The 13,896-nt window shown below is 45.2% G+C and overlaps 1 protein-coding gene across 5 annotated transcripts in view; it reads right to left on the bottom strand.

Moving 5' to 3' along the window:
* Positions 1-12,051, bottom strand: part of LOC120933076 (STAM binding protein) — a 30,737-nt gene extending 18,686 nt beyond the window's left edge. Inside the window, exon 1 of one of the 5 annotated variants that reach the window (XM_040346068.1) lies at positions 11,912-12,051. The gene's annotated coding sequence lies outside the window, so the exon portion shown is untranslated. Of the gene's footprint in view, positions 1-7,047; positions 7,083-11,807 lie in introns of those variants that run through there. The other 4 variants (XM_040346069.1, XM_040346070.1, XM_040346067.1 and 1 more) reach the window with 4 other exon arrangements.
* Positions 12,052-13,896: the final 1,845 nt, after the last annotated feature.

Here is a 13,896-nt window from a genome sequence, read left to right as displayed (position 1 = left end):
TTTTTGAGTTGCAGAGTAGGTCTAGGGCTAGAATTATTGCTCTCACTCTAACGATCGCGGCGATACCTCACTTGTGTGGTTTGAATACCGTTTTCATATGCGGGCGCTACTCGCGTATGCGTTTGCTTCTGCGCGCGAGCTCGTCGGGATGGGGCGCTTTAAAAAAATGTTCTTATTTATTTTTATTTAGTTTTATAATTTTTTACACTGAAATAAAAAAAAAAAAATTGATCACTTTTATTCCTATTACAAGGAATGTAAACATCCCTTGTAATAGAAAAAAGAATGACAGGTCCTCTTAAATATGAGATCTGGGGTCAAAAAGACCTCAGATCTCATATTTAGACTTAAATGCAAAAAAAAAAAAAAAAAAAGTATTTTTTTCAAATGACAAAAAAAAAAATGTTTCTTTAAGAGGCTGGGCGGGACTCACTTCCGCCCAGCAGAGCTATGAGGACGGGTGAAGGAGATTTCTCCTTCAGTCCCGTCCCCGCTCAGCTGCCGGACACATCCGATCCCCTCCGCCGCTACCGACGGCTCCAGTAAGCGGCAGAGGGCGCGGGAGAGGGGGGGCCCCTCTCCCGCCACCGATAACGGCGATCTTGCGGCGAATCCGCCGCGGAGACCACCGTTATCGTGTACACCACCGCCCCCTGAAAAGATGAATATCTCGGTTGTGGCTGCAGCTGCTGCCGTTATCGAGATATTCAACTTTAAAAACAGGACGTCTTTTTGACATGGGGCGGTGGTCAAGAGGTTAAATATCAGCACACTTACCTGTCCAGGGTGCCTGCGATGTCGGTATGCGAAGCCGACTGTTTGCTCAGTTCTCGGATGCTGCCGCCGCCATCTTCGGTAAGGGAATCAGGAAGTGTAGCCACCCAAGTCGTGCTGTGCGTTCTCACTGGTCCCTGCTGTCTTCTGGGACCTGTGTGTCTCCCAGAAGACAGCAGGGGAGGACAGAGTAGGCCCCAGAAGAGGCGTATGTGACCTCGATCACCGAGGTGATCTATGCCCGGAAGTGGGAGCAAATACCTGTATTACACATTGTCTCCTGGATGAAGGAAACACAAAAACTAAGGTGAGGACCTCATTTTAACCATTGACAACAAATTTCTTGACCTGGTGTGAAAAGTTCTTATCACGCAGAGCCAGCTCAACAGTGAGCACGTAGGAGTGCCCCATAGCAAGCATCTACCTGTATGTATGCAGTAATATGCACTGTCAATGTGCTAATGACACAGGCTGGGAAGGAGTTAACATCAAGGGCAATCAAAGGGTTAAATGTGTGCCTAACAGTGTGTTTACTGTCAGTTTTTATTTCCTGCTTTTCAGGGAAACTAGCGAGGTACATGTAGGTCAGGGTGCCTGCACAGGCCGTCTGTCCGCAGTACACATCGGGACACAAGAGGTAAAATCCCTTTGGTACCATATGTATTTAAACGGCAGATCAGGGGCCATTGTTTACAAACATTGGATAACTAGCCATTGGGTGGCCATTCCGGCCTGGTAAATCGCTGTGTACCAAGCCATCATTAGACAGCTCAGTACACAAAGACACCAAAGATCCAAGAGGCATGTGATCGCTGTGATTGGTCATCACTGCGATCATATGCTATGTCGATCTCTCCCCTTCCAACAGAGGAAGGAGGAAAATGGTGGTCAATGGGGAAACAATGAATAGATCAGCAGCTGCAAATTCATTCTGTTTACACAAGGATTGTTTTAGTTAACCCTTTCATGCATTATTTCCATGCTGTCTCCAGTGACCAGCATATTAACCCTTCACCTCACCTTTTTCTGCCTAGCTGAACATTAACCTAAAAACAAATATAACATCTGTGCTTAGACTCATATGTAAGAGCCTATAGAAGAAAAAAAAATTAAATAAAAATTGTGGATCACAAGTTAATAAAATATATCAATATGCAGCTCTAAAAATAGTAAATACTGTCCATATAAACACTATAAAGTCCATATATGATCATTTGATTCTAAAGAAGAGATCCCAGTACTGTGCCCAATCGCGCTCATTAGAGATCACACACCAAGCTTGATAAGGCTGCTCTTTGGGCTTCTGTAAATGAAGGCACCTGATCCTGATTTTACCAGCCAAGCCTTTACAAGAGATCCTCCAAGGCAGGGGTCTCCAAACTTTCTAAACAAAGGGCCAGATTATTGTCCTCCAGACTTTCGACTGTGGTCATTGGGAGTAGAAATTGTCCTGGTGTCAGTGAAAGTTAACAACGCATCTTTGGTATTTGGGGGGGGGGGGGGGGGGGCATTATAGGTGTTAGTGAGAGAAATAGTGCCCCATCATTGGTGTTAGTGAGAGAAATAGTGCCCCATCATTGGTGTTGGCGAGAGAAATAGTGCCCCGTTGTTGGTGTGAGGAACAGTTTCCCGTTGTTGGTGTGAGGAACAGTTTCCCGTTGTTGGTGTGAGGAACAGTTTCCCGTTGTTGGTGTGAGGAACAGTTTCCCGTTGTTGGTGTGAGGAACAGTTTCCCGTTGTTGGTGTGAGGAACAGTTTCCCGTTGTTGGTGTGAGGAACAGTTTCCCGTTGTTGGTGTGAGGAACAGTTTCCCGTTGTTGGTGTGAGGAACAGTTTCCCGTTGTTGGTGTGAGGGACAGTTTCCCATTGTTGGTGTGAGGGACAGTTTCCCATTGTTGGTGTGAGGGACAGTTTCCCATTGTTGGTGTGAGGGACAGTTTCCCATTGTTGGTGTGAGGGACAGTTTCCCATTGTTGGTGTGAGGGACAGTTTCCCATTGTTGGTGTGAGGGACAGTTTCCCATTGTTGGTGTGAGGGACAGTTTCCCATTGTTGGTGTGAGGGACAGTTTCCCATTGTTGGTGTGAGGGACAGTTTCCCATTGTTGGTGTGAGGGACAGTTTCCCATTGTTGGTGTGAGGGACAGTTTCCCATTGTTGGTGTGAGGGACAGTTTCCCATTGTTGGTGTGAGGGACAGTTTCCCATTGTTGGTGTGAGGGACAGTTTCCCATTGTTGGTGTGAGGGACAGTTTCCCATTGTTGGTGTGAGGGACAGTTTCCCATTGTTGGTGTGAGGGACAGTTTCCCATTGTTGGTGTGAGGGACAGTTTCCCATTGTTGGTGTGAGGGACAGTTTCCCATTGTTGGTGTGAGGGACAGTTTCCCATTGTTGGTGTGAGGGACAGTTTCCCATTGTTGGTGTGAGGGACAGTTTCCCATTGTTGGTGTGAGGGACAGTTTCCCATTGTTGGTGTGAGGGACAGTTTCCCATTGTTGGTGTGAGGGACAGTTTCCCATTGTTGGTGTGAGGGACAGTTTCCCATTGTTGGTGTGAGGGACAGTTTCCCATTGTTGGTGTGAGGGACAGTTTCCCATTGTTGGTGTGAGGGACAGTTTCCCATTGTTGGTGTGAGGGACAGTTTCCCATTGTTGGTGTGAGGGACAGTTTCCCATTGTTGGTGTGAGGGACAGTTTCCCATTGTTGGTGTGAGGGACAGTTTCCCATTGTTGGTGTGAGGGACAGTTTCCCATTGTTGGTGTGAGGGACAGTTTCCCATTGTTGGTGTGAGGGACAGTTTCCCATTGTTGGTGTGAGGGACAGTTTCCCATTGTTGGTGTGAGGGACAGTTTCCCATTGTTGGTGTGAGGGACAGTTTCCCATTGTTGGTGTGAGGGACAGTTTCCCATTGTTGGTGTGAGGGACAGTTTCCCATTGTTGGTGTGAGGGACAGTTTCCCATTGTTGGTGTGAGGGACAGTTTCCCATTGTTGGTGTGAGGGACAGTTTCCCATTGTTGGTGTGAGGGACAGTTTCCCATTGTTGGTGTGAGGGACAGTTTCCCATTGTTGGTGTGAGGGACAGTTTCCCATTGTTGGTGTGAGGGACAGTTTCCCATTGTTGGTGTGAGGGACAGTTTCCCATTGTTGGTGTGAGGGACAGTTTCCCATTGTTGGTGTGAGGGACAGTTTCCCATTGTTGGTGTGAGGGACAGTTTCCCATTGTTGGTGTGAGGGACAGTTTCCCATTGTTGGTGTGAGGAACAGTTTCCCATTGTTGGTGTGAGGAACAGTTTCCCATTGTTGGTGTGAGGAACAGTGTCTTTTATCAGTGGAAGGAAAAGTGCCCCAAGGGCCAGGTGAAGGCAAGCAAAGAGCCACATCCGGCCCCCGGGCCGCAGTTTGAAGACCACTGTTTCAAGGTATCCACAGCACTCCATCACCACACATACATAGATCACTTGTTTCAACACCAATGGAACTGTACCTCATGAGAGCATAAACAGGCTTCCATAGTGCAACACAATTTTAAAACCAATTCGAAGGTTAAGACACTTACATACACTTGTGCTCATAAGTTTACATACCCTGGCAGAATTTTTAATTTCTTGGCCATTTTTCAGAGAATATGAATGATAACACAAAAACTTTTCTTTCATTAATGGTTAGCGTTTGGCTGAAGCCACTTATTATCAATCAACTGTGTTTACTCTTTTTAAAATCATAACGACAACAGAAACTACCCAAATGACCCTGATCAAAAGTTTGCATACCCCAGTTCTTAATACCGTGTATTGCCCCCTTTAACATCAATAACAGCTTGAAGTGTTTTGTAGTATTTGTGGGTGAGGCTCTTTATCTTCTCAGATGGTAAAGCTGCCCATTCCTCTTGGCAAAAAGCCTCCAGTTCCTGTAAACTATTGGGCTGTCTTACATGAACTGCACATTTGAGATCTCCCCAGAGTGGCTCAATTATATTGAGGTCAGGAGACTGAGATGGCCACTCCAGAACCTTCACTTTATTCTTCTGTAGCCAATGACAGATTAACGTGGCCTTGTGCTTTGGATCATTGTCATGTTGAAATGTCCAAGTATGTCCCATGCGCAGCTTTCTAGTTGATGAATGAAAATGTTCCTCAGTATTTTTTGATAACATACTGCATTCATCTTACCAACAATTTTGACCAAATTTCCTGTGCCTTTGTAGCTCACACCTCCCCAAAACATCAGCGATCCACCTCCGTGTTTCACAGTAGGAATGGTATACCTTTCATCATAGGCCTTGTTGACTCCTCTCCAAATGTAGCGTTTATGGTTGTGGCCAAAAAGCAGAATTTTGGTCTCATCCCTCCAAATGACTTTGTGCCAGAAGGTTTGAGGCTTGTCTCTGTGCTGTTTGGCGTATTGTAAGCGGGATACTTTGTGGCATTTGCACAGTAATGGCTTTCTTCCGGCGACTCGATCATGCAGCCCATCTTTCTTCAAGTGCCTCCTTATTGTGCATCTTGAAAGAAACAGCCACACCACGTTTTCAGAGTCCTGTATTTCACCTGAAGTTATTTGTGGGTTTTTCTTTGCATCCCAAACAATTTTCCTGGCAGTTGTGGCTGAAGTCTTAGTTGGACTACCTGGCCGTGGTTTGGTTTTAACAGAACCCCTAATTTTCCACTTCTTGATTAGAGTTTAAACACTACTGATTGGCATTCTCAATTCCTTGGATATATTTTTATATCCCTTTCCTGTTTTATACAGTTCAACTACCTTTTCCTGCAGATCCTTTGACAATTCCTTTTCTTTACCCATGACTCAGAATCCAGAAACGTCAGTGCAGCACTGGATGAACGATGCAAGGGTCTGTCAGGAGTCCAGAAACTCATTGACCTTTTATACACACACACACACTAATTACAAGCAAACAGATCACAGGTGAGGATGGTTATCTTTAATAGCCATTCAAACCCCTTTGTGTCAACTTGTGTGCATGTTATCAGGCCAAAACCACAAGGGTATGTAAACTTTTGATCAGGGTCATTTGGGTAGTTTCTGTTGCCATTATGATTTAAAAAGAGTAAACACAGTTGATTGATAATAAATGGCTTCAGCCAAACACGAACCATGAGTGAAAAATGTTTTTGTGTTATCATTCATATCCTCCGAATAATGGCCAAGAAATCAAATTCTGCCCGGGTATGTAAACTTATGAGCACAATTGTAAGCAAGTACAATAAAATGCGCATTGAATATCCCACAAAATGGCGGCTCCGTCTGGCATCATGACGGCAGGTTCCCCCTATGCATTTCATTGCCACTTAGCATCAGAGCGTGGTGACAAAACACATAGGGTCAGCTACACTGACAGTATGCAGGAGCATGAGATTTCACTTGTGATCTGCTGATCACAAGCGCAATGCTTTACAGACTTCTAATAAATAAAGGGCAGCACAGTGGCTAAGTGGTTAGCACTTCCACCTTGCAGCACTAGGGTCCTCGGTTCAAATCCCAACCAGAATACTACCTGCCTGGAGTTTGCATATTCTCCCTGTGCGGGTTTTCTTGCAGGTACTCTGGTTTCCTTCCACACTCCAAAGACATGCTGATATGTTAGATGGCTCCTGTCTAAACTGGCCCTAGTATGTGTATGTATGAACGTTAGTAAGGGACCTTAAAAATTGTAAGCTCCTTGAAGGTAGGGACGAATATGAACGTACAATATATATGCAAAGTGCTGCGAAAATGGAGGGTGCTATACAAGTACTTAAAATAAATAAAACTTTTTTTTTTTTTTACCTGCAAAAAGATGTACATTTATTCTTTTTTTATTTTTTTTAAAGTGAACTTATCCTTTAACCACTTAAGGACCGAGCCTCTTTATGAGATTTGGTGTTAAAAAGTTAAGTTACTTCGAACCCCCAAACATTATATATATATTATTTTTCTAACACCCTAGAGAATAAAATGGCGGTAGTTGCAATACTTTTTGTCACACAACGTATTCACGCAGCGGGCTTACAAGCACACTTTTTTTGGGGAAAAATTTCACTTTTTTTAATAAAAAAAATAAGACAACAGTAAACATAGCCCAATTTTTTTTATATTGTGAAAGATAATGTTACGCCGAGTTCACATTTGCGCCCGGTCGCGGAATGGCGGCAAACTTTTACCCTTAAAAATCTCTATAGGCAACATTTACAAAAAATTCTACAGGTTGCATGTTTTGAGTTACAAAGGAGGTCTAGGGCTAGAATTATTGCTCTCGGTCTAACGATCGCGGCGATACCTCACATGTGTGGTTTGAAAACCGTTTTCATATGTGGGTGCTGCTCACGTATGCGTTCGCTTCTGTGCGCCAGCTTGACGGGACGCTTTAAAAAAAATAAAGAAAGAAAAAAATGTATTTATTTTACCGTCATTTTTTTTTTACACAGTTTAAAAAAAAAAAAAAAAAAAAAAAACCTTGGGTCATTTTTATTGCTTATACAAGGAATGTAGACATCCCTTCTAATATAAAAAAAAAAGCATGACAGTTCCTCTTAAATATGAGAGATCTGGGGTCAAAAAGTCCTTAGATCTTATGTTTAGACTAAAATACAATTAAAATAAATAAAAAATGTCACTTTAAGAGCATTGGACGGAAGTGGCGTTTTCACGTCGCTTCCACCCTGCAATGATATGGAGACGGATGGGGGCCATCTTCCCCTCACTTGTCTCCACATCAGCCCAGGGACAGGATCCGATTGCCTCCACCGCTGCCGATGGATCTGGTAAAAGGCGAAGGGCAGCGAATCCGCCGCAGAGACCACTTTTATCTGAAAACTGACCACCCGCTCTTGAAGAGGGTACCAGGGTTATGGTAGCTAGCTGCTACCATAACAACGGTAATTCCTCTTTAAAGTAGCGATGTATTCCTGCGGCGGGCGGTCTGTAAGTGGTCAAGATAAAAAGCCTTCTGTGTGCAGCAGCCCCCCCTAATACTTACCAGAGGCACCTCTAGCTGCATTGGCTCACTGGCTGAGATAGCGCGGCACCATTGGCTCCCGCTGCTGTCAAAGTCAGTCAGCCAATAAGAATAGAAAGGGGGCAGGGCTTGGCCGTAGCTCTGGGTCTGAATGGACACAGGGAGCTGTGACTCAGCTCGGTTGTCCCCATAGCAAACTGCTTGCTGTGGGGGGCAGGACCAGGAGAGACAAAGAGGGACCCAAGAAGAGAAGGCACTGGGCTGCTCTGTGCAAAACCACTGCATCAGAGGTGACAAGTACAACTTTTTTTTATTAAAAATAACAAGTGAGACTTTACAATCACTAAGCCTTTTTCTGACACTTGTTGCTTACAATTTAAAAAGCAGTATTTGTTGCTAGAAAATGACTTTGAACCCCCAAATTTTATATATATGTAAAATTTTAAGCAGAGACCCTAGAGAATAAAATGTCAGTCATTGCAATATTTTATGTCACACTGTATTTGCACAGCAATCTTTCTAATGCATTTTTAGGGGGAAAGTACACTTTAATGAATAAAAAAATAAATAAACTATAAAAGTTAGCCCAATTTTATTGTATAATGTGAAAGATGATGCGATCTTTATTTGAAGCAAAACAATTGTGATTCTCATATTTTCCCCACAATCGTGGAGCTGTACACAATTGGCACAATCCTGAAACCCCAATTTTCGGCAGCTGATATATCATTGCATCCCTAAAAGCTGATCATTGTAAGCCCCGGTCAGTGGTAGGTGGTTTGTCTCAGCCCTCTAAAGCCTGCCATAGACAGTTCGAATCTCAGCTGGGACTGGACGAGATTCAAACCATGTATGGGCAGACTGATTGTACCAAAGTTGATCCATCGATCAGCTTGGGTACAACCAGCATGTTGCGTGATTATTACCATTGGCTATAGCTGCTAACAATAATCACTATGTGGGCCCCCTCCCCCACAGGGAGAACACACTAGTGCCACGGAAGGGAATCCCCCAGCAAAACTGACAGTTTTGATGGTGGAATCAATTTTCTTTTGTGCAACCCGTGGTTGTGGGAAAGAAAATTGTTCCATTAACCACTTAACGCCCGCCGCACGCCTATATACGTCCGCACAATGGCACGGACAGGCAGAAGGGCGTATATATACGTCCTTGCCTTCTAGCGGGTGGGGGGTCCGATCGGGACCCCCTCCGCTGCGTGCGGCGGGCAGATTCCCTCGGGGAGCGATCCGGGACGACGGCGCGGCTATTCGTTTATAGCCGCTCCGTCGCGATCGCTCCCCGGAGCTGAAGAACGGGGAGAGCCGTATGTAAACACGGCTTCCCCGTGCTTCACTGTGGCGGCGCATCGATCGAGTCTCCCTATATAAGGGATCACTCTATCGATGACGTCCATCCTACAGCCACACCCCCCTACACTAGTAAACACATACACAGTGATCCTTAACTCCTACAGCGCCCCCTGTGTTTAACTCCCAAACTGCAACTGTCATTTTCACAATAAACAATGCAATTTAAATGCATTTTTTGCTGTGAAAATGCCAATGGTCCCAAAAATGTGTCAAAATTGTCCGAAGTGTCCGCCATAATGTCGCAGTCATGAAAAAAAACACTGATCGCCGCCAATAGTAGTAAAAAAAAAAAAAATTTATAAAAATGCAATAAAACTATCCCCTATTTTGTAAACACTATAAATCTTGCGCAAACCAATCGATAAACGCTTATTGCGATTTTTTTTACCAAAAATAGGTAGAAGAATACGTATCGGCCTAAACTGAGGAAAAAAAAATGTTATATATGTTTTTGGGGGATTTTTATTATAGCAAAAAGTAAAAAATATTGAATTTTTTATAAAATTGTCGCTCTATTTTTGTTTATAGCGCAAAAAATAAAAACCGCAGAGGTGATCAAATACCACCAAAAGAAAGCTCTATTTGTGGGGAAAAAAGGACGCCAATTTTGTTTGGGAGCCACGTCGCGCAATTGTCTGTTAAAGCGACGCAGTCCCGAATCGCAAAACCTGGCCTGGGCATTTAGCTGCAAAATGGTCCGGGGCTTAATCGGTTAATGGCCAGCCTAACTGCTACATCTGCAAGACAGCTTGTTCTTGGTTGGAACATCAGGTGAAAATAAAAGAAAGAGAGCCTAAGAAATAAAACAAATGCAGCCATCACATCTAAGGATTGGTAAGCTGCAATATAATGGATGATTTTGGTTTCAATATCGCTTTAAAGCGGAACTTAACTATTACTTGATAAAAAATATTGTTCTTTAGCAAGGAACATACATTCCACATTAATAATTATGCTACCAAAAATCGGTTTGTGGTGTACATTGATTCCAGCATGGCTACTGTTTCTTCTTGCTGGAGGCTGCAATTTTGCTGAAGCAAAGAGTCCCTGAACAGCAGTAAATCATAAAGCGGAACTAAACCTATCAATTTAACAGTTTAAAAAAAACAGTTACATTCCTGAAAAACTGAGCATGTGCAGAGCAGGGCGAGACAAAAGATATATATGCTGGCTGCCTTGGAGGGGGTGGGACGAGTGTCATACATACAGGAGGAGCATTTCCTGTTTACACGGCGTCCTGTGTAAAAGGAAGTCCTGTCACCTGTGCTGCCATTGGACGACTGTTCTGTCCATCATAGCAGGTGGGACTTTCTATTAAAGAGGCCGCCGAGAAAACAGGAGTTTCTCCTGTATGTCTGTTGACCCTCGTCCCGCCCCCTCCCCTCCCTGTCTCCTCCAAGGCTGCAGATGGGCATGAATCAGGCTGCACTGACGGCAATGGTGAGGCTGCGTTCATGGCAATGGGGTTTGCGGCATTCATGGCAACGTGGGGGCTGCATTGATGGCACTTGTGAGGCTGCAGATGGGCACTGACCTTTATTTTGCTTCACGGGTCTTTATTTAAAATACAAGATTTCTTCCTGAAACGTCCTTTTTAAAGTGAAGGTGCGTGTTATACGCCGATATCCAAATAACACGCCCGAGCTCATCTCTTCACCACACACAGCCACAAAGGCAGGAGAATTCTTGCTGGGCGGTGTATTTAGTGCTCTAACACACTTAGACAACATTTTCATGGTTTTAAGAATGTCAGGCAAAATGGTCGGCCCTCACGCATGTTCACTTCATCAAATCTGGCCCTCTTTGAAAAAAGTTTGGACACCCCTGGTCTGGACACTTATTCTTAATGTTGTACATAGCTATACCTGGAAAAGGGGCCACCCTGAGGTGATCTAGCAGGACTTAATTTTCTGACTGAGGTTCCACTTTAATGTTACTGAACAATGGATGGGGTCATTTTTAATGCCACCAAAAGCTCTACAAGATGAATTTGTGTAGAGCGTCCCATGATGGGGTAATTGTCAGTCAAACTATCATAGCATAGGAAACTTAAGAACATCCTGTGATGACTGGAGCTGAGCTTGGGGTGTGTCCAGATCCCAGTCCCCACCCACCTGATCAATCCCGCCAGGTATGTATTGTATGTGAGGCTGCTGGATGGGGAATGCTTTGGCCCCATTTGATTGGACAGTAGTAGGGATGAGCTCCGGCATGTTCGCACACTCCACGTGCAGAGCTCACCAGGAAGTCGGCACGGCGCTGCGCTAATTACAGGCAGGGAGACATTTCATGATCTCTGCAGCCACGCATCGGGATAACGTCTCACTGCCTGTGATTAGCGCAGCGCCGACTTCCTGGCGGGCTCTACAGTTGGACTGTACAAACACGCCGGAGCTCATCCCTAGACACTACAGTGATGGCTTTCTGGCGGGATAGGTCAGGTGGGTGGGGACTGGGATCTGGACACGCCTACACCTGAGCTCATTACTAGTAATGATGAGGTATGACAGGTTGGTACTCCATGAGTCTCCTCCAGACTTTCCCAATGCTCTCTATATACACAGTGCCCAATGGAGGGAGCTGAATGAGAACTCTCTGCGTCCCCTGTCCACAGCACAACTCTGTCCTTCTGTACCCATTGGACAGCTACAAGTCCCAGCATGCCCTCCCATACAACCTGTACACACCCGGTGTGCCCCCCTCCTTGTATACCTTAACAGTCCTCCCTGGGTAACTCACAGCCTCCCGCAGCGCTCTCCTCAGCACTGTATCCGCTCCATTGCCCGTCCTCCTCCCCGCTTCTCACTAATACTCACTCTCACCTCCACCCAGCGACTGCCTGCATTATTCTTCCGGGTCATGTGATCTTCCGTCCCCGCCTCCCTGGTGGTAAGTCACACGTTTCCGCGCATCACGCGTTCCTCACGTGACGCCTCTGCCGAGGGAAGAGTCTGGTTTCCATGGCTTCCACAGAACGCAGCCTACTTCCTATGTAGCCACGGAAGTGTTCTGTAACTCTATCATAGCGGCATTGTTAATGAACATTGCCCCCTACTGGACAGAGCTGGGTATTGCCATGCCAGGAGAATGACAGGCCGGATGAGCTTAGCCCAGCTTCGAAGTTTAGTACTTATCTATTCTGTATGGGTTTGAATGACTACATTAGAAAAGTCATTAGAAGCAGTGGGGGTTTTTTTGTTTGGGGGATGGCAAACAACCAACCCTCCCCTACAGCACCTCAAACACTAGATTTCCCCTCTATTTAAGTGGTTGTAAATCCTTACAGACCACTTATACCTACAGGTAAGCCTAGATTAAGGCTGCATTCACACCTAGGCGTACTGAATCGCGGCGGCAAATAGCGGCGTTTTGTACCGCGATTCGTGAATGCAGCCTCACCCCCTCTATGGAGATGGTTCACATCTCCTATGCCGAATGCCGAAAGACGCCTGAAAAAAAGGTCCGGGACCTTTTTTCAGGCGGCAGGCGTCCGGCATTCGGCGTGGAGATGTGAACCATCTCCATAGCCGACCATGTAAAATCACACCTCCAGCGTATGAGGGGCGGCTGCGGCGTCGCGCTTCAGGCGTATATACGCCTAGGTGTGAATGCAGCCTAAGGCTTACCTGTAGGTGCAACAAATATCTCCTAAACCTACACGGTTTAGAAGATATTTGCAAAAATGACAGCACCGATGTCTACGGCGCATGCCATTTTTGTGAATGGGGTCATGCAGTTAAAGGCGGCTCCCTCGCGCATGCGTGGGAGTGACGTCAGGTGACTCTGGCCAGTCACAGAGCCGGAGTTTGCGGTCCCCAGGAGAAGAGGGGTGAAGATGGACACTTGTTACTAGCGTGGAAGACGGGGACATTGCGGGCTTCTCCTGCAGGTAAGTGACACATAATGGGCTACTATGCATCTATGCGATGCATAGTAGCCCATTACGCTTTACCTTTGCAGGGAAACAAAGAGGAAGTAAACCCATCAGCACTTAAGGACCGCCTAACGATGATATACGTCGGCAGAATGGCACCGCTGGGCACAATCGCGTACCTGTATAAAGCCCAGCGGTGGGTCGCGGTCCGCGACACGGTTCGAAGCTTCGGGACCGTGGACCCGATCGCCGCTGGAGTCCCACGATCGGTCCCCAGAGCTGAGGAACGAGGAGAGCCGTGTGTAAACACGGCTTCCCCCGTTCTTCACTGTGGCGCTGTCATCGATTGTGTGTTCCCTAATATAGGGGCGCACAATCAATGACGTCAGACCTACAGCCACACCCCCCTACAGTTGTAAACACAAATGAGGTCACACATAACCCCATCAGCGCCCCCTGTGGTTAACTCCCAAACTGCAATTGTCATTTTCACAGTAAAACAATGCATTTTAAATGCATTTTTTGCTGTGAAAATGACAATGGTCCCAAAAATGTGTCAAAATTGTCCGAAGTGTCCGCCATAATGTCACAGTCATGGAAAAAATCGCTGATCGCCGCCATTAGTAGTAAAACATTTTTTTTTATAAAAATGCAATAAAACTATCCCCTATTTTGTAAACACTATAAATTTTGCGCAAACCAATCGATAAACGCTTATTGCGATTTTGTTTTTACCAAAAATAGGTAGAAGAATACGTATCGGCCTAAACTGAGAAAAAAATTTTTTTTTTATATGTTTTTGGGGGATATTTATTATAGCAAAATTGTCGCTCTATTTTTGTTAATAGCGCAAAAAATAAAAACTGCAGAGGTGATCAAATACCACCAAAAGAAAGCTCTTTTTGTGGGAAAAAAAGGATGCCAATT

Source organism: Rana temporaria, chromosome 3 (genome assembly GCF_905171775.1).
Source record: "Rana temporaria chromosome 3, aRanTem1.1, whole genome shotgun sequence".
In the NCBI taxonomy this organism is placed as follows: Eukaryota; Metazoa; Chordata; class Amphibia; order Anura; family Ranidae; genus Rana; species Rana temporaria.
This window is presented reverse-complemented; position numbering and strand designations above follow the sequence as displayed.